Raw genomic sequence first — 25,733 nt, 5'->3', positions numbered from 1 at the left:
GGCTCTTCGCATCATGTGATCAAAATTTTGGAGCTTCAGCATCAGTCTTTCCAATGAATACTCAGGGTTGATTTCCTTCAGGATTGGCTGGTTTGATCTCCTTGCTGTCCAGAGGACTCTCAAGAGTCTTCTTCAGCATCACAGTTCAAAAGCATCAGTTCTTTGGTGCTCAGCCTTCTTTATGGTCCAACTATCACATCCATACATCCCTACCGGAAAAATCATAGCTTTGATTAAGTGGACCTTTGTTGGCAAAGTGATATCTGCTTTTTAATTTGTTGTCTTAAGTTTGTCATAGCTTTTCTTCCAAGGAGCAAACGTCTTTTTATTTCATGGCTACAGTCACTACCTGCAGTGATTTTGGAGCCCAAGAAAATAATGTTTGTCACTGTTTCCATTGTTTTCCCATCTATTTACCATGAAATGGTGGGACTGGGTGCCATGATCTTCATTTTTTGAATGTTGAGTTTTAAGACTTTTTCACTCTCCTCTTTCACGTTCATCAAGATGTTCTATAGATCCTCTTCACTTTCTGCCGTAAGGGTGGTGTCATCTGCATATCTGAGGTTATTGATATTTCTCCTGGCAATCTTGATTCCGGCTTGTGATTCATCCAGTCCAGCATTTCACGTGATATACTCTGCATAAAAGTTAAATATGCAGAGTGACAACATACAGTCTTGGTGTACTCCTTTCCCAGTTTTGAAACAGTCTGTTGTTCCATGTCTTGTTCTAACTGTTGCTTCTGCATACAGATTTTTCAGGAGGCAGGTGAGGTCGTCTGGTAGTCCTATCTCTTTAAGAATTTTTCACAGTTTGTTGTGATCCACACACTCAAAGGCTTTAGCATAGTCAATGAGGCAGAAGTAGATGTTTTTCTGGAATTCTCTTGCTTTTTCTCTGATTTAACAGATGTTGGCAATTTGATCTCTTGTTCCTCTGCTTTTTCTAAATCCAGCTTGAACATCTGGAAGTTCTCTGTTCACATACTGTTGAAGCCTAGCTTGAAGGATTTTGAGCATTACTTTGCTAGCATGTGAAATGGGTGCAATTGTGTAGTAGTTTGAACATTCTTTGGCTTTGACCTAGATAGGTTCATTTGTGTTATATTTTAGATTCCACATTGAATGATGTCACATGGTATTTGTCTTTTTCTTTCTGGTTTACCTCACTTAGTATGATAATCTGTAGCAACCATCCATGTTGTTGCAAGTGGCATTATTTCATTTTTTTTTTTTTAATGGCTGAGGCGTATTTCATTGTATATACATAGCACATTTTCTTTATCCTTTCATCTGTCAGTAAACATTGAGGTTGTTTCTATCTCTAAGCTACTATAAATAAGTGATGCTATGAATATAGGGGTGCATATATCTTTTTGAATATTGGTTTTTCTTGGGTATGTACATAGGAGGGGGTTTGCTGGTTCATAAGGCAATGCTATTTTTAGTTTTCTGAGGAAACTCCATACTGTTTTTCATAGTGGCTGTACCACCTTACATTCCCATGAAAGATTCTCTTTTCTCCACACCCTCTTCAGCATTTGTTGTTTTTGTAGACTTTTTAAGTGATGGCTATTCTGACTGATTTGAGGTGATAACTCACGCTAGTTTTGATTCACATTTCTCTAGTAATTAGTGATGTTGAGCATCTTTTCATGTGCCTCTTGGCCATCTGTGTGTCTTCTTGGAGAAATGTCTGTTTGGATAGTCTGCCCATTTTTTGATTGGGTTATTATTATTATTTTTTTTTTTGTTATTGAGTGGTATGAGCTGTTTATATTTTGGAAATTGCATCATTTGCAAATATTTTCTCCCAGCCAGTCCATTGGTTGCCTTTTTGTTTTGTTTATGGTTTCCTTTACTGTGCAAAAAGCTTATGAGGGTGATTAGGTCCCATCTGTTTATTTTTAGTTTTATTTCTATGGCCTTGGGACACTGACCTAAAAACTGAAAACAGTGGTACAATTTATGTCAACGAATGTTTTGCCTGTGTTCTCTTCTAGGAGTTTCTTGGTGTCATGTCTTGTATTTAAATCTTTGAGTAGGTTTTTATTTGTTTCTACTCATGGTTAATTTTGTCATTTTTTCTTTCTTCTGATAATGCTAATGGTGAGATGACTGATTTTGTGAACAACCTCTGTTTCTTAAAGGTTGTGCCTTTTTTCCCTTGGAAATGGATGTCATTTATGACCGTTAATAATTAGTGGTGCCTGTGGTAAATAAAAACCAAGATTTCTGTTCTAAATTGGAATTTTGTGTCGGTACAGGGCAATGTAGAAGAATCTGTTTATATTTAAGTACTAAAAGCAGTGTTAGGTTAACACTACAGGGTGAAATTGGAGATGGTGAGTTAAATAAGTACCATAATCAGTGCTTTTTAAGAAACTTGTTAAAAACAGACACTTAAGCGATAATATCTTAGGAACACACACACTTTTCAGTGGTGTTGTCTGTTAATCTGAGTCTGGTTTCCTTTTGTACTTTTTGGAGCACTTTTTGAGTGCTTAATGTCTAGTACATAACTTCAGAGTTGTATGCTGTCACTCTCACCTCACACGCTAGCAAAGTAATGCTCAAAATTCTCCAAGCCGGGCTTCAACAGTATGTGAACTGACAAATTCCAGATGTTGAAGCTGGATTTAGAAAAGGCAGAGGAACCAGAGATCAAATTGCCAACATCCATTGGATCATTGAAAAAGCAAGAGAGTTCCAGAAAAACATACTTCTGCCTCATTGATTATGCCAAAGCCTTTGACTGTGTGGATCACGACCAACTGTGGAACATTCTTCAAGAGATGGGAATACCAGACCACCTGGTATTACAGGTAATACCTGTACCTGTCTCCTGAGAAATCTGTATGCAGGTCAAGAAGCAACAGAACTGGACTTAGAACAACCAACTGGTTCCACATTGGGAAAGGAATACATCAAGGCTGTATATTGTGACCTTGCTTATTTAACTTATATGCAGAGTACATCATGAGACATGCTGGGCTGGATGAATCACAAGCTGGAGTGAAGATTGCCAGGAGAAATAACAATAACTTCAGATATGCAAATGACACCACCTTTATGGCTGAAAGTGAAGAAAAACTAAAGAACCTTTTGATGAAAGTGAAAGAGAAGAGTGAAAAAGCTGGCTTAAGATTCAACATTCATGGAGAAGGAAATGGCAACCCACTCCAGTATTCTTGCCTGGAAAAGTCCATGGACAGAGGAGTCTGGCGGGCTGAAGTCCATGGGATTACATGACTGAGCATGTGTGCACAAGGGTGGAGGGAAATGGGTTGGTAGCAATAAAGTGGTAGAACTAAAAAAAAAAAAAAAAAAAAAAAAAGATTCAACATTCAAAAAATGAAGATCGTGGGATCTGGTTCCATCACTTCATGGCAAATAGATGGGGAAACAGTGGAAACTGTGACAGGCTTTATTTTCTTGGGCTCCAAAATCACTGTAGGTGGTAACTGCAGCCATGAAATTAAAAGATGCTTGCTCCTTGGAAGAAAAACTGTGACCAACCTAGACTAACATATTAAAAAGCAGAGACATTACTTTACCGACAAAGGTCCATCTAATCACAGCTGTGGTTTTTCCAGTAGTCGTGTATGGATGTGAGAGTTGGACTCTAAAGAAAGCTGAGTGTCGAAGAATTGATGCTTTTGGAATGTGGTGTTGGAGAAGACTCTTGAGAGTCCCTTGCATTGCAAGGAGATCCAACCAGTCCATCCTAAAGGAAGTCAGTCTTGAATATTCATGGAAGACTGATGCTGAAGCTGAAACTCCAATACTTTGGCCACCTGATGTGGAGAACTGACTCATTGGAAAAAACCCTGATGCTGGGAAAGATTGAAGGCAGGAGGAGAAGGTGACGACAGAGGATGAGATGGTTGGATGGCATCACTGACTCTATGGACATGAGTTTGAACAAGCTCCGGGAGTTGGTGATGGACAGGGCAGCCTGGAGTGCTGCACTCCATGGGGTCTCAAAGAGTCAGACACGACTGAGTGACTGAACTGAACTGAACGTCTAGTACATAACTTCAAAGTTATTATGTCCTGTTGCTTTTTTTAAGCTTTACTGATTACAGTATAAGCAAATGCCAACCTTTCCTTTTGAGTTAAAACTTACATTGTTTTCTGGTATAAGTAATTTTGTTTCCTGACTCTGGGATTACATACACATGTACAGTTTAGCTATATCAGCATTTGGAAACACTAAAATAGTAACTTTTTATTAAACGAGGCCGTTTAGGAAATCACATAGCATATTGGGTGCTCTTCCTCTCTCCTTACTCCTGTGTGTATCTGTGTGTGTGTTTTGTCCTCGGTAAAGTTCTGAAGTAGTTTCTGTTTTATAAAATAATTTTATTCATTTGTTTTTTGCTGTGCTGGTTCTTCATTGCTGTGTGGACTTTTCTGTTGTGGTGGCCTGGCTTCTCGTTGCAGTCTTGTTGTGGAGCGCAGGTTCCGGGGTGCGCAGGCTTCAGCTGTAGGCGCGTGGCCTCGGTGGTTGCGGCTCCTGACTGCTCACGCACCAGCTCAGCAGTTGTGGTGCACTGGCTTAGTTGCTCCGAGGCATGTGGGATCTTGCTGGGTCAGGGTTTGAACCTGTGCCTCCTGCATTGGCAGGCAGATTCTTTACCACCAGGAGTCACCAAGGAAGCTCCTTAAGCAGTTTCTTGACGGTTTACTAGCAGTTTCTACTGTGACTGACCCTGCATCATAATGTACTTACAGATAAGGGCTGTGCCTTTCACAGCTGAAAGTCTCTCTGGAGAGACCGATGTCTGCCTATTGACTGGCTGCCCCCTTCTTTTATTATGATTGGTTTTGTTCTTTCTCTCTGTCTCTTGCAACATTTTGGGCAGCACTTCTTTGTGTGAGGCAGGCATATAATTTTTAGGACATTGGGCATCTCTAGCTGTCATCCACTAAATGCCAGTACTGGCCTTCTAGCTGCATGACAGCCAGAACCATCACCATGAGTTTCAGGAAGCTTGTGCCACCTTGAACTGATCACGGCCAATTCCTTCTCCTTTCCAAATTGTCTGTGCACGTGAGACACTGCAGTTCTGACTGAAAATATGAGAAGTTGTTGAGGGGAGCTTTTGAAAAACGTTTTCCTTGCTGATAAAAATGGGCTAAAAGACCATGTATATTTGATATTCAGTTTATCTTCCCAATAATCTAAAGTACACAGAAGGGTATGTGGCAATTATTTGCAAATTTTATAAATTTTTTTTCTTTCTGGGTAGAATATGGAGGATCTAAATGTACTGAGATTAAAGATAAAACAATGAGTTCTTAAGTTAGTAATTTTTCCAACAAATTTCAATTATGCTTTGTATTTTCTTGGTAAGAAACATAGCATGTGAACTTTGAATTCCTTTCTCCTGCTGTCCTTCCTGCTTATTCATTCTTCTTCCAACATACTTCTTAAAAAGGTTAATACATTTTTGGAATTGTGAAACAATGAGAAGATGCAGGTAAAGAAACAGTAACTTTTCCCCTAAACATTTGAGAGTAAGTTCTCAGTGTAAGGTCTCATTATCCCCAGTACTTTAGTATGTAATTTCTACAAATAAGGATGTCTTCCCACATAATCACAAGTTTAGCTGTCAAAACAAAAGCTTAGTGTCAATACTGACTGTCCTCTCAGACCTTGTTCAGTTTCACTGCTTGTCCCACTCATGTCCTTTATTTCAGAAAGATCTAATGTAAATCGTAAGCACTGTTTGCTAGTGTCACGTTAGTTTCCTTTGGTGTGGAAGGGGTTCTTAATTTCTACTTTACTTTTGTGACTTCGCTATTTTTAAGCATTACAGGCTACGTATTTGTAGAATCTTTGTTGATTCAGATTTGTTATTGCTGCCTTTTGAGAGTCTAGTTATAAATTCTGAGCAGGAATGTCATAGACGTGATGGTGTGTTCTTTTCTCTGCATCCTAGCAGGTGACACATGATTTTGATTCATCTCAGTTCTGATTGTCTTTATCACAATTTATCCCAGCCAGCTGTTGATAGGCATTTGGGTTTTGTTTTCTTTCTTGGGGTTATTACTAGTACTGCTACTCTGAACATCCTACGACATCTTTGACGGACACATTTCTGTTGGTTATATGCCTAGGAGTGGAACTGTAGGGTATAAGGTATGTCTGTGTTTTGCTTTAGTGGATTCAGGTGCATTTTAATGAATTTGTCCTGATCACCAGTGGGTTGTGGAGAGTCCTGGCCTCAGTCTGGGTTGATCTGAGTGAGACAGTGACTGGCTCCCTCAGGCGGTGCTTGCCTTTCTCCTGGTAGGTCGCGGCGGAGTCTGGTTGCGAGGCTGTTCAGCGTCTGCCCTTTGTCTCGCTGTGCGGGGGAGCGGGTGAGGGGTTGTCCAGGAAGCTGTCCTGACAGCCTGGGGGCTGAAGGTGCTGGCAGGTGGGGAAGTTGCTGCTGTTAGGACTGTGCTGATGGGGAAATTGAACCTCTTGCGGTTACTGCCCTTTCTGGTGAGGAAGGATTTGATCATGGAGTATGTAACTGCAAAAAATTGAAAATGTTTTTGAGGATGAGAAGAATTGCCCTAAACATTTAGAAAATTATTCTAAGTTATTCTAAGTAGTGGAAGAGGATGAAATAAATGGTGCTGGGGAAATAAAAATTGATGGGAGAGTTTTATCCCAGCTGACATCTCAAGCTGTTTAACAGCAGCTTTGACCACGTGGGTTATAATGAATCTGGCTTTTGAATGTGCTTTAAGACTGGTGAAATATGGATGTTATCTTCTTACTTGGTAACTCTTTTCTCACCCCGCTGATCCTGGGAGACTCAGTTGTGGCACTGTTTCCTGCTGGAAGCCTCCCTTGAGTCCTGGAATTAAGTTGAATTGTCTCCTTTGTGTCCCCACTGTACTCTGCATGCACTGAAATTATTCTAGTTAGTGTTTTTCTTCTCAACTACGATGTGAGATTTTTGAAAGTAAGGGCTCGGTCTTAATTAGACTTTTCTCTCAACATAACTTAGGGTCAGTGCTCAATAACATTTTGTTGGACTGATTGATACTGAATAACGAAGATGAAGCTCACTGCTTACACATACTTTACTGTTTGTGTGATCTCTCTGGATCCTCGCCACAAGCCTCTGAGGTAGATGAAGATGACTGTCTGCTCACACAGCCAGGAAAGTGCTGCTCAGAGAGGCCAGGTGGTTTGTCCAGTGTCATGTTGGCCAGTAACTGCTAGAGCCGTACCCGAGTCTCATATTTTCTAATTGTGATTCTTAGGATCTTTTGATGAAAACTGTGCCTTTGTGAGAAGTTGTATTATCAGGGGAGTTAGATTTTCAAACTCTGAGGAAATAATGAAAGGCAGGTGTATTAGGGTCCAGGTTTCCTTGGTAGCTCAGCTCGTAAAGAATCCGCCTGCAGTGCGGGAGACCTGGATTTGATCCCTTGGTTGGAAAGTTCCCCTGGAGGAGGGCATGGCAACCCACTCCAGGATTCTTGCCTGGAGAATCCACATGGACAGAGGAGCCTGGCGAGCTGCAGCCCATGGGGTTGCAAAGAGCTGGACACGACTGAGCAACTGAGCGCAGCACAGAGCAGGGAAAAAAGGGTGAATCGGAGCTGAGATGCAGTAGATGGATGGCCAGTCAGGAGAGAGGGTGAGGGAAAGGTGCATTTCTGTGCTTCACACAGCAAGTGTAGAGCCTTTAACCAGTCCTCTCAGTTAATGTTTGTTTGTTTGTTTTTAATAACTTTTTATTTGTTCACCCACATGTTACTTTAAGTACTAGGGATGCAGTACTTAAAAGGATATATGAAATTTCTTCTCTTATAAAACTTACATTCTAGTGGGATATAGACAATTACCAGAGAAGTAAACAGTAAGAACATTACATATGACACGAAGGAGCCGGTGGAGCAGATGTAAAGTCCATTCCAGGCAGCAGAGGTCCCTGATGCCAGGGCCCCAAGGAGGGAAAGGGAGAACCTTTCTGCAGAATGCTGGAGTGTAGTGAGCTGGCAGAGAGCGTTGCAGACACAGGACTCTGAACAAACCAGGGCCTAATGTGCTGGAAAACCATTGGATGGTTAGGAAAAGGGAGTGATGTAATTTGATTTATATTTAAAGTAGGTTACTATGGCTGAAAACCATTTTGGAGGGTAGAGAAAGAATGGCAGCAGGAAGACTAGTTCAGAAGTTTATCTCTTGAATCTAGATGGTGCCTGGAAAGAGGCTGGTTGTAATGGTGATGACTGAGAGAAGTTGCTGGATTTCAGTTTCTTTTTTGAAGTGCTGTTGATATGACAGACTGGGCATGAGAGAAAAAGGAAATCAGGATAAAAAAGGTAATGATAGCTTACACGTTATGAGCACTTAATACTTGCCAGGTGCTCTTCTAAATACCTCACATGAGCTCACATTTTGTCTTTGTGGCAGTCCTGTTAGGCGGGTACCATTTTCCCTGTCTGAGGCCTACAGCAGCCTCAGGTAGTGGGAGCCGGGCAGGGTTTGCATCCGTGTAGCCTGGCTTCAGTCTGTGCTCCTGGCCACGTTGCTGCACAGCCCAGACTCTTGGCCAGAGTAACTGATGAGAGGGTGACGCCTTTTACCATGACGTGGAAGACTGTGAAAAGTCCATAAAATCAAACTGCTCTGTTCTGATCATGGTAAGTGGGAGGTGCCTGTCATCCAGCTGGAGAGGGAAGTGTGAAGCTGGGTTTAAGTCTGGATTTCTGGGGAGGATAAAGTGAAGCCCTGAGGTGTGAGGGTTACACTAGGAGGTATGAGGAAGGCAGAGCCCACCCCCGAGTTTGGGTTCTCACCACTTCTACCCTGTATCACTGGTGGAGCATGCTGGCTTGGTTTTAGAAAGCGGGCAGCTTCTTAAGTTCTGGCTGAATGTCTTTAAGGCAGATTCTCTTTTTTCTCACATACTGTTGACTAATTTCACTTTCTACGGGTGAGATTCATTATTAGAAGGTGTTGGTAAAACTTTAGAAGATTGACTTTCAGAAAATATATATTTTTCTAATTTAGAGAGAGAAAGAAGGACTTTGAGATGTACCCTATGAAATAAATGACAGTGAGTAAGCAGTTTTTTTTAGAGGAAAGTAAAGATTTTCTTTCTTTGAAAAAGATATTTTTTTCCCCCCACATTTTTAGAATAGTAGTTCAACTGTGACTTACCAAGTATTTGTTGCTTTGGAAAAATATTCTTTTTGTAGCACTTGATCAAATAATTTTTATTTCTACAGAGCTTAGAATCCTGTTAAATCTTTTATAAGCAGTGTTTAGTTTGATTTCTTAAGCTATGCTTAGAGTTAATTTCCTGAATGGTTACCGTGTAATCAGTAAGAATTTTCCTTGTCTTATTTGTGGTCGGCTAGTTGATTTACTTGGGTTTTGGATTGACTAATGTGTCTTTTCTAATTTTCTTTCCTGGTTATTTCATGCTATTTTAGTTATCGCAGTGGACCGGCCAGTGCAGCTGCTAACCCTTCATCTCTGCCTTTCCTCTCAGGCAGTGGCTTGAGAGGAAATTCTCCCCTGGTCCTGAGCTCCAGGAGACAAAGCAGTGCAGTTGAAAGCCATGAAACTAACAGAAAGAAATCATTCAATTTGGGGGAAAAAATAAACATCTTTTTACTTTGAGATGCACTTCTTGACTAAGGATGCTGTGTTGAATACTGTTCTGTTTGTGAGTTGTTGGTTTGTTAAGCCCTTGATAATGTCCCACTTACAGTTTGTTGTCTGTGCAGCATTTCTTTAGCATATCAGGTTTATTGTGTGGGGCTTGGGTGACCTAGTGTTGGAAGTGGGAAGTTCACAAGACGGGACCCTGACCCTCAAGATCCCTGTGATCCACTGGTGGGGCTGGACGGGAAAGAGAGGGGCTAAAATGAACATGAAGTACTCAGTGGCTAGGCTGAAAATGGGAAGTGTCCTGAGAGTTGTATCACCTAAGCTCAGGACATTTTGAGAAAGGGTAGAGTAATGATTTGGCCCTAGGGAGATGGAGAGTTTGCAGAGAGCAGTAGAGCTCAGTAGTTAAAATGCTAAAAAGCCTGGGTTCTGTTTGGGAATGGTCAGTGGTTTGTTTGCTTGGATTTAATGCTTGTGAAGAATAGTGGAAAATCAGATTGAAACAGTTTGAGTTTGAATATAATAGTGGTTTGCAAACTTTCTGTGTTACCTTAGTTAAACTATCACATATCTCTAATGTACAGATGTATACATTAGAATTGGGAGTTTTAAAGAAGTTTTAGGAAAAAATAGGAATAGATGTTTAGTTATTTCTTTCCCCACTCCAGTAGATCATCTTACGTATTTTGGAAACACTTTTATACATTTCTGGTGTTATCACTGGAGATGTGTTTTAGTGATAGGAATGTGAGACAGAGTTATTCGGGAGAGAAAGTGATTTTGGTATTTAATTAATAGGACAGTCTGGTAAATTTGAGTTGGAACTTACAAGAGTGCTTAGAGATTCGGACACAGATTTGGGAGTCATCTATGTGATTGTGAAATTTACAGCCAAGTCAGTTGATGCAGTTTCTAAGGAGTAAAGCGTGAAGAGTGAAGAAGACCTATTAACTAAACTGAGCATTTCAAGGATGAGTGTGGGGTCAGGCAGGCACACTGGATCCCACAAACAAGTCCTTACGAGTGATATGTGTATGAGTGATACGTCTCTTTCTCCATATGTATTACATTTCAGAGAATCAGGCTTTTAGCACCATCCAAAATAGGATTGAGTTGGAGTTGTTTTAGTGAAGTAGTCTAGGTTTTTTATAGGATAGCTTAGATTCATTGAAAAGAGTCATATATACATATGAAAGTGCTTTAAAAATTCCAAAATGTTATAAATCTTTCAGGTGTTCATTTGAATGGGCTTGTTCATGTGTAGAATAGAGTTTTAAGGGATTTTGATCTTCCCTTTTATTTCTTGCATTTTGTGTTTATGGAAATTATTGGTGGCAAAGATTTTAATGATTCATTTATTTCAAGTTTTCTTTGCTTTCTGGTTGCTAGCAGATATTAGCAGCACATAGACATAGGGCTTATAGAACAGGACAGGGTTTTAGAGGTGTGTGGTAATCATCTGTGTGTTATCTTGTCCTTATTCCTGACAGTTAGAACCCAAACTTGAGTGGACATGCTTGTTTGTCCTGTTGAACATGGTGGTGCTTTAGCTGTCTTTTATGGGAATCTCTCAATAAAACGTACAGGCCTCTTCACTTTGCCCGTGAAAGTTTAGCCCTTTAGAGGCTGAGTGGCTTACCAAAATTCATGTAGTGGATGGGTGAAGGACTTGGATTCTTGGCTGTGGGTGTCCCATAACTCCTGAAAGTCACTGCCTTTTTTCCCATAGATGGTTACCTCTCCCTGGGCCCCTCTGTTGCTCTCTGATTCACCCTCAGTGAGTGTTCCATGACATGTCTGACATCTCGGCTTCTCCAGGATAGGGACTGAGCCCTATTCGACTTCCTCTCTGATGCCGAGCAGCTAGGCTTGGCATCAGAGTCTAAGGAAGAGCAGGTGCTCAGGATCTGGGGAGCCTTGTGAGAGCTGCATGCTGGTGTTTTCTCCAGACTTACTGAGAATAGGGAGTTAAATGAGGTAGCCCTCCAGTGTTCTGTTTACAACAGGAAAGAGTGGAGCCCCTCACTGTGTGGGAAGAGCTGTGTGTGCAGGACTATTTCCCAGCCTCTGCTGGGAATGTCTGTGGCCACAGTGGCCTGCTTCCCTGGAACCACTGCAGTGGGCTGTAGGAATTACAGTTGTTACTCTTTTGATAGTTTTTCTCTGGAGTCTGTAAAATGTGAGGTTGTATTTTGTCTAGCAACTTACATGCAGCGTCAGCCAGGGTTAAACCCCAGCTTCCTTGAGAACGGCAGCTTCCCTCCTCAGGTTGAACTCACTCCCCAGAGGAGTTCTTGGGTTCCTGCTTCTGTGGCCACTTTGTAGCCCCTGAGCACCCTCCCCCCGAACTTGTTTATAAACACGCCTGTTCCTTAGATCATTTATCATATTTAGCGGTTATAATTACCCCTTTTAACACTTTAGCCCAGATTGGTAGAAAACAGTATTTTTACACACTGTCTGTAGTATCTTTTTCCACTGAGCTGCGTTGCTTTCATTGACACCTGAGTGCACCGAAACACCGATTTTTTTTTTAATCCCTGTTACTCTCTTTTGATGAGGAAGTATCTGCAGGTTCAGTTGCTAGGAAGCAACTGAATACAGAAATAGTTGTTTTTTTTGGGGGGGGGGTAGTCCTTGTAAATTCATTTCTTTGACAGCTCTGCTCTTGCAGACCAAAAATTTATTCAGTCTCTACAAAGAAAGATGCATACCTGTTAGTTTTCTAGTTTAGAAGTTTTGTACTGAGGTTGCTAGGAATGTGAATACATTTTGTTCCAGGATTGATTAAATATTGAAATGTAATTTTTAACTGTGACTGGACATTGAGAAGTAATAATTATGTGTGCATCTTTGAGTTTCAGGCTTTTTTACGTTTTCTGATTCTTTATTAATGAGAAAGAATGAGGATGAGAGAGAGATACATACATGACACAGAATAATTTAAACCAAAGTAAAATATTATATTAATTAAAACAACTTTGTCTCATAGAAATAGGATTGACTATATCCTGTATTCAATCCAGGTCAGCTTTTTTATCTATGACACTTAGTAGTGGTATTAAAAAGAATAGTGGCCAGAAAAAGAATAAATATTAAAAAGAAGCATTTGGTTATATACATTTGGCTTTATTTTATGACTGACTGTCATTTTTGTCATAATTACATTGTGTTTAGAAAAAGATTTTTATTCTGATTCAACACAGTAACTCTGCGAGTATTCACGGTATGCCAGTCAAATGCACAGGGGCACAGGCTTGGTTAAGCTTTCAGGGCGCTCAGGTGGTGAGGAGGCAGCAGTGGGCAGAGACGTAAACTGTCCTGCGCCGTGGTCAGGAGCAGAGCGGTGTGTCCTCGGTGCAGCTGTAGCGCAGAAAAGAGGTGATGGGCCGTGAGGGGACTGCAGAGAAGGCTTCACGGGGAGGTCAGCTCTGAGCTGAGTTTTGCAGGACCCGTTCTTGAACGTGAACAGTCCCATGGCTTGTCTTTCTTTGGGGTGGGAGACCTTGGGGATGAGGAGTAAGACCAGTGCCTGTTGTCTTCCTTTGTGGGTTTGCTCTTTGTTTCTTGCTTGCCCACACCTTTGGTTAGTGTTTGTCGTCCTCGCCTCTGTTCAGGCACACTCATTCTGAATCTTCCACGTTTCACTGCTTGCCTGTTTAATTGCATACATATATCTGAGGACTTTGCAGGGAGTGCAGAATCCATCTTCTTATTTACATGCATTGAGAATCTTGTACCTCAGAAATAAAAATGTTATCAAGGCTCTATGTCTTAATCCAACTGACGCAGAGAGAACTCTGTGATCTCAAGTAGGCATATGTACTAAAATTGGAATGGTGTGGAGAATGTTGTCTGAAATGTTCGAGGAGAGTAATGTGTGAATTCAAAACAGAAATAAAAGCAGCAAATGAAAATTGTCCCAGACTCGTTGATACTAGAAATAATTAAGGAAACATGGAATTGAGAATCATTAAATGTATAGGTTTGGTTTCACCTAAATTTTTAAAAAGGCACTAAGGGTAGGAGTAAATGTTTTATGAGGCTTGCTGTTTGTATATAATCCATTTTATTTTTAATAACGTTACCTTTTAGTATACTCTTAGAACATATTAGGTGAGTTTCAGTGTTTTTAGGCCTACATTTAAAATTACTAACCTATCATAGACTTTAGTAGTATTAATATTGAAGGCACTTAAGCTCTGGTATAGAAAAATTATGGCTGTCCTTTGAGCACCTATGATTTTTTTCCATATATAAGACTGTATTTGTTGAGTTGCAGAGCAGTTTGGGAAACAGTGTCAGTGAGCAGCTAAATTGAGGTGTGATATTCAGAGTGATAATCTAGAAAATACAGACCTGAAAATGTAAAAAGACATAGAAATAGATTTCTTTCTCACAAACTTGGAAATAGAAGAATAACTCACAAAGTTGGTAACAGGGATGTTATCTTCCATACCTGTTCCATCAAAAATTCTGGTTTTCACATTGACTATTATAGGCTGCAGTAATGGAGAGAAGATGAAATAACATGCAGTCTTTAAGAAAGAAACGAACTGATACAACTTTGGATTTTGGCACAGTAGCTATAATCCCAAAGAAAGGGAGTAGCAATTTGCATTTATAGTCTTTTCTAACACTTTTGTAAGTACATTATCATTAATCCTTTGGACTCATTTTGAACTTTGTTTAAAATATTAGGAAGGAAGTCATCTCTACAAGGATGCTTGAAAAAAATTATATATTGAAAGTCATAGAAATTATGGCTTTCCTTGATGGATTCAGTGTTTTATGTATTTCTCTCATTTTTAAAAACATGTTGACCAAGGAATTTATCCTTTGGCAATATTTCTTAGTGGTGCAGACGTGGATTACTGTGGTGTTGAATAGTTTGCCTTGAAATCAACCAGAGATCATTCTATCATTCTTAAGATTGCTCCCAAGTACTACATTTTGAATTCTTCTACTGACTGTGAGGGCTATTCCATTTCTTCTGTTGGATTCTTGCCCACAGTAGTAGAAATAATGGTCATCTGAATTAAATTCATTCATTCATCACTGATTCCTAAAATGTCAATGTACTCTTGCCATCTCCTGCGTGACCATGTCCAATTTACTTTGATTAATGGACCTGACATTCCAGGTTCCTGTGCAATATTGTTCTTTACAGCATTGGACTTTGCTTTCATCACCAGACACATCCGCCACAGGCTGTTATTTCTGCTTTTGCCCAGCCTCTTCATTCTTTCTTCCCCAGTAGCATATTGGATACCTGAGGTGCCCATCTTCCAGTGTCATATCTTTTTGTCTTTTCATACATGGGGTTCTCAAGGCAAAAATACTGAAGTGATTTTTTAAGACAAACCATTCAATATCACAGTAATCCAAGCTTATGTCCCAACCACTAATGTTGAAGAAGTTGAATGGTGCTATGAAGACCACCACGACCTTCTAGAACTCATACCAAAGAAGATGTCCTTTTCATCATAGGGGATTGGAATTTAAACGTAGCAAGTCAAGAGACACCTGGGGTAACAGGCAGGTTTGGCCTTGGAATACAAAATGAAGTCGGCAAAGGCTAACAAGAGTTTTGCCAAGAGAACACACTGGTCATAGCAAACACCCTCGTCCAACAACAAAAGAGACAACTCTCCTCATGGATATCACCAGATGGTCAGTACTGAAATCAGATTGATTATATTCATTGCAGCTAAAGATGGAGAAGATGTATACAGTCAGCAGAAAACAAGACCAGGAGCTGATTGTGGCACAAATCATGAGCTCCTTATTGCAGAATTCAGACTTAAATTGAAGAAAGTAGGGAGAACCACTAGACCACTCAGGTATGACCTAAACCAAATCCCTTACTATGATACAGTGGAAGTGACAAATAGATTCAAGGGATTAGATCTGATAGACAGACTGCCTGAAGAACTATGGACAGAGGTTTGTAGCGTTGTATAGGAGGCGGTGATCAAAACCATCCCCAAGAAAAAAATGCAAGAAGGCAAAATGGTTGTCTGAAGAGGACTTACAAATAGCTGAGAAGAGAAGTGAAAGGCAAAGAAGAAAGGGAGAGATACACCTGGCTGAATGCAGTGTTCCAGATAATAGCAAGGAGAGATAAGAAAGCCTTCCTAAGTGAACAAAGCAAATAGAGGAAAACAGTAGAATGGGAAAGACTATAGAGATTTCTTCAAGAAAATTGGAGATACCAAGGGAATATTTCATGCAGAGATGGGTACAATAAAGGACAGAAACTGCAAGAACCTAATAGAAGCAGAAGACATTAAGAAAAGAAGACAAGAGTACACAGATGAACTGTGCAGAAAGGTCTTAGATGACTCCGATACCATGATGATCACTGATACATGATGATACCATGATGATCACTGACACATGATGATACATGATGATCGCTCACCTAGAGCGAGGCATCCTGGAGTGTGAAGTCAAGTGGGCCTTAGGAGCCATTACTGCAAACACAGGTAGCAGAGGTGATGGAATTCCAGGTGAGCTCTTTCAGTTCCTAAAAGATGATGCTGTTAAAGGGCTGTACTGAATATGCCAGCAAGTTTAGAAAACTCAGCAGTGGCCACATGACTGGAAAAGGTCAGTTTTCATTCCCACCCCAAAGAAGGGCAATGCCAAAGAATATTCAAACTACCGTACAGTTGTGCTCATTTCACATGCTAGCAAGGTAATGCTCAAAATCCTTCAAGCTAGGCTTCAACAGTTCATGTGAACTGAGAACTTCCAGATGTACAAGCTGGATGTACAAGGTGTACAAGAAAAAGCAGAGGAACCAGAGATCAAATTGCCAACATCCATGGGATCATAGAAAAAGCAAGGCAATTCAAGAAAAGCATCTACTTCATTGACTATGCTAAAGCCTTTGAGTGTATGGATCACAGCAAACCGTGGAAAATTTTTAAAGAGATGGGAATACCAGACTGCCTTAGCTGCCTCCTGAGAAACCTGAATGCAGTTCAAGAAGGAACAGATAGAACTGAACATGGAACAACAGTCTGGTTCACAATTGGGAAAGGAGTACATCAGTGGTGTATATTGTCACTGCTTATTTAACTTATAAGTAGAGTGTGTCATGTGAAATGCCGTGCTGGATGAATCACAAGCTATGGAGTCAAGGTTTCCGGGAGAAACACCAACAACCTCAGATATTACAGATGATACCACCCTAATCGCAGAAAGTAAGGAGAAGCTAAAGAGCCTCTTGATAAAGGTGAGAGGAGAGAGTGAAAAAGCTGACTTAAAACTCAACATTCAAATAACTAAGATAATGGCATCTGGTCCCATCACTTCATGGCAAATAGATGGGGGAAAAAATGGAAACAGTGACAGGCTTTATTTTCTTGGGCTCCAAAATCACTGCAGATGGTGACTGCAGCCATGAAATTAAATATGCTTGCTCCTTGGAAGAAAAGCTATGATAAAACTAGATAGCCTGTTAAAAAGCATAGATATTACTTTGCTGACACAGGTCTGTATAGTCAAGGCTATGGTTTTTCCAGTAGTCATGTATGGATGTGAGAGTTGGACCATAAAGAAAGCTGAGTGCCAAAGAATTGATGCTTTTGAAGTGTGCTGGAGAAGACTCTTGAGAATCCCTTGGACAACAAAGAGATCAAACCAGTCAATCCTAAAGGAAATCAACCCTGAATATTCATTGGAAAGACTTTTGCTGAAGTTAAAGCTCCAATACTGTGGCCATCTGGTGTGAAGAGCTGACTCACTGCTAAGACCCTGATGTTGGGAAAGATTGAGGGCAGGAGCAGAAGAGGGTGACAGAATGAGATGGTTGGATGGCATCACTAACTCAATGGACATGAGTCTGAGCAAACTGGGGGAGATAATAAGGGACATGGAAACCTGGAGCGCTGCAGTCCATGGGGTTGCAGAGCGTCCGACACGACTGAGGGACGGCGCAGCCGCAGTCAGTTGCATGCGGTGGGTTAGACCTGAGGCAGTGAGTTACATGTGCAGGTATGCACCCACCCGCGTCTTATACTTCGGGTGCTCATCTTATCACTTACGTATTGTATGAGCTTTCAGTAACAGGTCTCTCATCCATATTTCTTCCAATGTTTTTTTTTTTTTTTTTTCTGTGTGGTAAAATACATGTAACATGACCTTTACTGTCTTGTTATGTCATGTTTATGTGGGGCGGTCGCATGTGGTTCTCAGTGTCCTGTGAGGAGAGCCCCATGCACTGCTCTTGCTTCTGTCAAACCAGGCGTTTCTCTTTCTGTCTCTGGTGATGGACTACAGTTGTAGCTCTTAGTGCTTGATCGCAGCCTTTCTTTTTGTTTCTGGGGCCAAATGTAGTTATGGTTCTTCTGTCTCACATTGTAATTTCTACATGTGCCATTGCTAAAAGTACAAAGGGCATGAATGGTTTTTAAAAAAGTCTGTGAATGTTACTTGTTGTTGAACTAGCTAACAATTTGATGTTTATTTTGCCTTCAGTAATGTCTCAGCTTCTAAGCATACCATATATTTGAACCCATTCTTTTATTTATAAAAAAAAATATGTATTAAATAAAGTTGTAAGTATCTGTTTAAAAATATGGTATGGGGCTTTAAAATTTTTTTATCGTAGTGTCAAATGATTCATCTATACTTTTGGTTCATTGTTTGTTATGTTACTAGAATACTTCAACACATTTCAGACTTAATTCATAATTCAGTGTGGCTTGGACATGGTTCAGTGTACACACACACATACACACACTTACATACACTCTCCAGTTTTATTTTTTAAACTTTTCCCCTCATGACTCGGCTGGTTTATCACAGCGTTATGTTAAGAAAGATTAACAGTTTTCAGGAAGATGCAACCAGACAGTAATAGGTGGTTTAATTTAGAGTAGCTTAAGCCTAATGGACAAACCCTGCCTTCCACTGAGATGATGTCTGTTGTGTTAATACATAGTTCTTCACAAAGAAACATCCAAATGTTTATTATATTTTACTTTTGGTAGAGAACATTGTTTGAGAATTAGGAGAAATATGAATGCTGCAGTTCAACACAGTACAAAACTGTTCTGTCCTTTATATTCATTGAAGGCTGTTTTCTCTTTCTAGGTCATTCTCTGGAAATTGTTAGAACTGCTTTGTGTGTGTGTGTGTGTGTGTGTGTGTGTGCACGCCTGTGCCCCTAAATGAACAGTGTTCGTGATCTTCTCTGCTCTGTGTTTGCTTTAACTGTGCCCAGTATTGCTCTTTAAGTCCATCCTTGGCATCAGAGGCATTGAAACTGACATTTTGTTAAGAAATGCCTCACAGTGGGGCCTCCTTTCAGCAGCTGGGCCCAATTCACTAAAGAATCCCTTATTCCTTGTTTTACAGTCTTGTTCTTTAAAGATCGGATATACTTCTCCCATGACTATCCAACAGAAGCCATCAAACAGAATAGGAGCTATTTTAAATGAGTGTATTTTTTTTTACTTGTTAAAGATTTACAGCATATTCTTGGAAAGTAAGTGTAGTGATGGTTAGAATTATATATGCCTATAGTATACCTTAGGTTAAAAATGTATGCAGGGTATATTTTAATGTTTATGAGCTCTGTTTTTTTCTTTTTTTATTAATTTGTTCCTCTTTTCTATGATTGGGACTATGGTTTTTATAAGTATTATATTAAAAATTTTAAACTAGCTTTATTGAGGTATAAGTTAAATGCATAAAATTTAAGAGTTTTAAGTGTACAGTTGGATGAGTTTTGACATGCGTATGTGGCTGTGGAACCATCACCACAATCAAGGTATGTAACATTTCCATCTCCTCACCCCTTCCAGATTCCTTGTCCCTTAAACATTTGATCTTCTTCTATGTGTGGCCTTGGGCAAATATCCATCTGCTTCCTGTCATGATAATTTTGTTGGTTTTAGAATTTTATATGAGAAAAACTAACAAAATTGTCTTATATATAATTATAAAATTATAATTTTATATAAATCGAACCAAATGTGTATTCTTCTGTGTTTGGCTTGTTTTGATCTGTATTATGTTTTCAGTATTCACTTTTGTCAATTCATATTTTGGTAGTTTATCCTTTTTTTTATTATTGCGTAGTATTTCATATATGAATGTATCACAGTTTTTTTATCCCATCTTGATTTGATGAATATTTAGATTGTTTCTAGTTTTTGGCTACTATGAATGAAACTGCTGAGAACCTTTGGGTAAATACCTTTGAATGGGATTGCTGAGTTGTATGGTTAGTATGTATAGATATGTTGTACTTTATGAGAAACTAGGCTAGAGTCTTTTGCATTCCCTCCAGTAGTATATGAGTTCCAATTATTCTACAACCTTGGGAAGAGTTAGTATCATTAGAATTTTACATTTTAACAGTTCTAGTGGGTATGGCTTCCCTGGTAGCTCAGCTGGTAAAGAATCTGCCTGTAATGCAGGAGGCCCTGGTTTGATTCCTGGGTCAGGAAGATCCTCTGGAGAACGGATAGGCTACCCACTCCAGTATTCTTGGGATTCTCTTGTGGCTCAGCTGGTGAATAATCTGCCTGCAGTGTGGGAGACCTGGGTTCGATCTCTGGGTTGGGAAGATCCCCTGGAGAAGGGAACGGCTACCCTACTCCAGTATTCTGGCCTGGAGAATTCCATGGACTGTATAGTCCATGGGCTCACAAAAAGTTGGACATAACTGAGCGACTTTCATTTTCACTTTTCACTTTGAGTGGGTATGTGATGATATCTCCTTTTGTTTTTAATTTCCCTAATGACTAATGATATTGACCATCTTTTCAGTTCTTGTGATTTCTGTATCCCCATTGATAAAGTGTTTGTTTATATCCTTTTCTGATCTTAATAATTGAGTTGTTTTCTCCTTGAGTTTTATGAGTTATTTATATATATATATATATAGCAATAGAATTATGTCTATATACACATCCATATATAAATATGTGTGTGTATGTTTGTGTATTTTATGACTATTTTAACCCAACCTACACATTCAGCTCGGTCGCTCAGTCATGTCCAACTCTTTGCAACTCCATGAACCGCAGCACACCAGGCCTCCCTGTCCATCACCAACTCCTGGAGTTCACCCAAACCCATGTCCATTGAGTCGGTGATGCCATCCAACCATCTCATCCTCTGTTGTCCCCTTCTTCTCCTGTCCTCAATTTTTCCCAGCATCAGGGTCTTTTCAAATGAGTCAGCTCTTCGCATGAGGTAGCCAAAGTACTGGAGTTTCAGCTTCAGCATCAGTCCTTCCAATGAATATTCAGGACTGATTTCCATTAGGATGGACTGGTTGGATCTCCTTGCAGTGCAAGGGACTCTCAAGAGTCTTTTCCAACACCACAGTTCAAAAGCATCAATTCTCTGGTGCTCAGCTTTCTTTATAGTCCAACTCTTACATCCATACATGACCACTGGAAAAACCATAGCCTTGACTAGATGGACCTTTGTTGGCAAAGTAATGTCTCTGCTTTTCAATATGCTGTCTAGGTTGGTCATAACTTTCCTTCCAAGGAGTAAGTGTCTTTTAATTTCATGGCTGCAGTCACCATCTGCAGTGATTTTGGAGCCCAGAAAAATAAAGTCAGCCACTGTTTCCACTGTTTCCCCATCTATTTTCCATGAAGTGATGGGACCAGATGCCATGATCTTAGTTTTCTGAATGTTAAACTTTAAGCCAACTTTTCACTCTCCTCTTTCACCTTCATCACAGTGCTCTTTAGTTCTTCACTTTCTGCCATAAGGGTGGTGTCATCTCCATATGTGAGGTTATTGATATTTCTCCTGGCAATCTTGATTCCAGCTTGTGCTTCCTCCAGCTGAGTGTTTCTCATGATGTACTCTGCATGTAAGTTAAATAAGCAGGGTGACAATATACAGCCTTGACGTACTCCTTTTCCTATTTGGAACCAGTCTGTTGTTCCATGTCCAGTTCTAACTGTTGCTTCCTGACCTGCATACAGATTTCTCAAGAGGCAGGTCAGGTGGTCTGGTATTCCCATCTCTTGAAGAATTTTCCACAGTTTATTGTGATCCACAAAAAAGGCTTTGGCATAGTCCATAAAGCAGCAATAGATGTTTTTCTGGAACTCTCTTGCTTTTTCAATGATCCATTGGATGTTGACAATTTGATCTCTGGTTCCTCTGCCTTTTCTAAAACCAGCTTGAACGTCTGAAAGTTCATGGTTCACATATTGCTGAAGCCTGGCATGGAGAATTTTAAGCATTACTTTACTAGTGTGTGAGATGAGTGCAGCCTCCACATACCTACACATTTTTTGTTTGTTTGAACAGTATTTTTTGAAGAGCAAAAATCTTAAGCTTTAATGAAGTCCATCTTATTAGTTTTTTCTTTTATGGTTCATTTTCTAAGAAATATCACCTCTACATCAGTTTAAAAAAAAAAATTTTTACCTAGCCCAAAGACACAAAAGAATTTTTCTTACATTATCTTTTAGAAGTTTTAATGATTTTAGTTCTTATTTAACTCTGTGATTCATTTTAGATTGATTTTAAGATATGTAGTAATATAAAGGTCAGCATTCACTCTTTTCCATGTTCATTTCCAGTTGTATGAGCACCACTAATAGTCTTTTCTAGATTAGGCTACCTAATCTAGTTAGATTAATTTGGCATCCTGTTGAGAATCATTTGATCATGTGAACATGGGGAGGTTTATGTGCTTTATTTTGTTCCACTGATGCACGTCTGTCCTTATAATAATACCACCCTGTCTTGATTACCTTAGCTTTGTAATAGATTGTGAAATTATGTGGTACAAGTGTTTCAACTTTTGTCTTTTTCAAAATTGTTGTGACTCATCTAGATCTTTCTACTTCCATATGCATTTTAAAATCAACTTGTCAGTTTCTACAAAGAAATCTGCCAGAATTTTGATTGGGATTGTATTGACTCTATAGATCAATTGGTGGAGGATTGATACTTTAATGACATGGAGTCGCTAATCCATGAACATTGTATGTATCCAGTTATTAGTATCTTTTATTTTTAAATTTTTTGGTTGCTTTGGGTCTTGATTGCTGCGTGTGGGCTTTCTCTAGCTGTGGCGAGTGGGGGCTGCTCCTTGTCAGGTGTGCGACTGCTCATAGCAGCGTCTTCCTGGTGCAGGGCACAGGCTCTGAGCGCGTGGGCTTCAGTCACTGTGTCACACAGCTCACTAGTTGTGGCTCACGGGCCCTGGAGCACACGGGCTCAGTGGCTGTGACTCAGGCCCTACAGCTTGGGCTCGGTTGCTCTGCAGCATGTGAAGCCCTCCCGGAGCAGGGGTCAGACCCTTGTCCCCTGCTTTGGCAGGCAAGTTCTCATTCACTGTGCCACTAGGGAAGTCTTTTAACATTTTTCTCAGCAGTGTCTTCTAGTTTTCAGTGTAGAAATTTTTCACATTTTATTTAAATATTTTATGTTTTTGATGCTTTAATAAAGAGCAGTATAGTTTATTTCATTATCAAATTTTTTGTTGCTAGTGTGTAGAAATAGAATTGATTTTTAAATATGTGATTTTGCTAAGTAGTAGTAGTAATGAAAGTCACTCAGTCATATCCGACTCTTGTGACCCCATGGACTGTAGCCCACAAAGTTCCTCTGTCCATGGGATTCTCCAGGCAAGAATACTGGAGTGGGTTGCCATTTCCTTCTCCAGGGGATCTTCCCGATCCAGGAATCGAACCCATGTCTCCTGTGTTGCCAGGCAGATTCTTTACTGACTGAGCTAGCCCTATTAGTTTCATAGCCTCTTGGTAGGTTCTGTAGTATTTTCTACATAGATGCCCATGTAGTCTGTAAATAAAGACAGTTTTACTTCTTTGCTTCCAGTCTCTGTGCCTTTTATTTATTTTTCTTGACTGTTAACAGCGGCTAGGACTTATAATACAGTGTCAAGTAGAAGTGATGAGTTCGTTGTTCCTGATCTTAGGAGGACACATTTAGTTTGCACTATTAAGTAGGATATTAACTGTAGATTTTACATGGATGTCCTTCTGTCAGGTAAAGGAAGCTTCTTTCTGTTCCCAGTTTGCTAATTTTTTGGTGGGGGGTGGTGCTTGTGGTTTTGAATGGGTGTTGAAGTTTGTTTAATCCTTCAAGCATTAATTAATTTGAGATATTTTATTATTAATTTGTTTATTGAGATGTGACTTTAAAATATTTTAGTATTATTGATTATTATTTTATAAATATTAAATCCTCTTATATTCCTAGAATAAACCTACTGTGTCAAGGTATATTATATTTTTTATATATAGCTGAAATTTTGCTTAATTGCTTATAAGGGATATTGGTCTAGAGTTTCCTTTTTATATATTAATATTATATGTCTGATTTTAGTATCAGATTAACCCTGACCTTGTAAAATGAGTTGGGAAATATTTCCTCCTTTTATGTAGTTTATATAAGTGTAATATTAAACATACAACTTAATTATTTTATATGTTGTTGTTGTTACTCAGTCGCTCAGTCGTGTCTGACTCTTTGCAGCCCCATGTACTGCAGTACTCCAGGCTTCCCTGTCCTTTACCATCTCCTGGTGTTTGCTCAAACTCATGGCCATCAAGTTGGTGATGTCATCCACCCATCTTATCCCCTGTCATCCCCTTCTCCTCCTGCCTTCAATCTTTCCCAGCATCAGGGGCTTTTCCAATAAGTCGACTCTTCGCATTAGGTGGCCAAAGTATTGGAGCTTCATCTTCATCATGAGTCCTTCCAATAAATATTCAGGGTTGATTTCCTTTAGGATTGCTTGGTTTGATCTGCTTGTTGTCCCAGGGACTCTCAAGAGTCTTCTCTAGCACCACAGTTTGAATGCATCATTTTTTTAGTGCTCAGCCTTTTTTATTGTCCAGCTCTCCCATCCATACATGACTACTGGAAAAACCATAGCTTTGACTATACGAGCCTTTGTTGGCAAAGTACTGTCTCTGCAGCATATTAAAATATGCTGTCTAGGTTGGTCATAGCTTTTCTTCCAAGGAAGAAGCATCTTTTAATTTCATGGCTGCAGTCACCATCCACAGTGGTTTTGGAGCCCAAGAAAGTAAAGTCTTCACTGTTACCATTGTTTCCCCATCTATTTGCCATGAAGTGATGAGACTGGATACTGTGATCTTCTTGAATGTTTTTTGAATGTTGAGTTTTTTAAGTCAGCTTTTCACTCTCTTCTTTCACCTTCATCAAGAGGCTCTTTAATTCCTCTTTTTAAATAATTCCTCTTTTTTTTTTAATGTGGAATTATATGTTATCCTCAACTTTTTCTGTCCTCTTTTCCCTTAAAGTAAACTTTAAGTTTGTGTTACAAACTGATTTAGTATTTTATAATTAAAAATTAACATTAGGATTTTTTTAGAAGTAGAAGGAAAAAGCTCTGTGATCTAAAAAACAGGTGTCCCAGGGCTTCGCTGGTGGTCCAGTGGTTAAGGTTTTGTGCTTCCACTGCAGGGCCTGGTGTGGCGTCAGTCCCTGGTCGGAGAACCAACATCCAGTGACATCCTCTGATGCATGTCAGAATCAAAACAACAACAAAAGCAAAGATTTCACACACACACACACACACACACACACACACACACACACACACAGGTGTCCAATAATTTTAGGAGAGAAGGGCTTTTCATAAAAAATTTGGAAAGTATAGGAATATGTGAAGACAAAATATTTATACAGTTTTGTTCTTGATAATATGGTACTTAGCATTTAGAATCCATTGTCTTATAACATTATTTCACAGGCATTTTCTTAAAATATTATAATTTTTGTGAATAGCATTTTCTAATAATTATTTGATCTGTCATGTGGATTTATAATAATTACCTATACCAGTGATATTAGAATTTTATTGTTTCTATTTTTTAATGTAATTTAAATTTTTTATGTGAACCTTTATTTTCTGGTATTTCTTTATTAAAAACTTTTGATATATTTTATTGGAACTGCTGTTTCATGTACTACCCCAGTTTGTATTTCCCCATGTAGTAAGACTTGGCTGCTCTAAAAGGTAAAAGTAGTATCTTTCTGCTTTTAATTCCATTTGTATGATTATTTGGGAAATATTTTAAAAAGTCTCTTGAAGACTTTTGGAC

General features: G+C 39.5%; 1 protein-coding gene across 3 annotated transcripts in view; it reads left to right on the top strand.

Annotated features, from left to right (window-relative positions):
- The window catches only part of PRIM2 (DNA primase subunit 2), a 308,888-nt gene that overhangs the window by 60,793 nt on the left and 222,362 nt on the right, over positions 1–25,733 (top strand). The gene's annotated exons all lie outside the window — the stretch shown is intronic.

Source organism: Cervus elaphus, chromosome 7, assembly GCF_910594005.1.
Source record: "Cervus elaphus chromosome 7, mCerEla1.1, whole genome shotgun sequence".
Lineage (NCBI taxonomy): Eukaryota > Metazoa > Chordata > Mammalia > Artiodactyla > Cervidae > Cervus > Cervus elaphus.
Note: the sequence above shows the minus strand (reverse complement) of the source record. Positions and strands in the feature narration are given on the sequence as shown.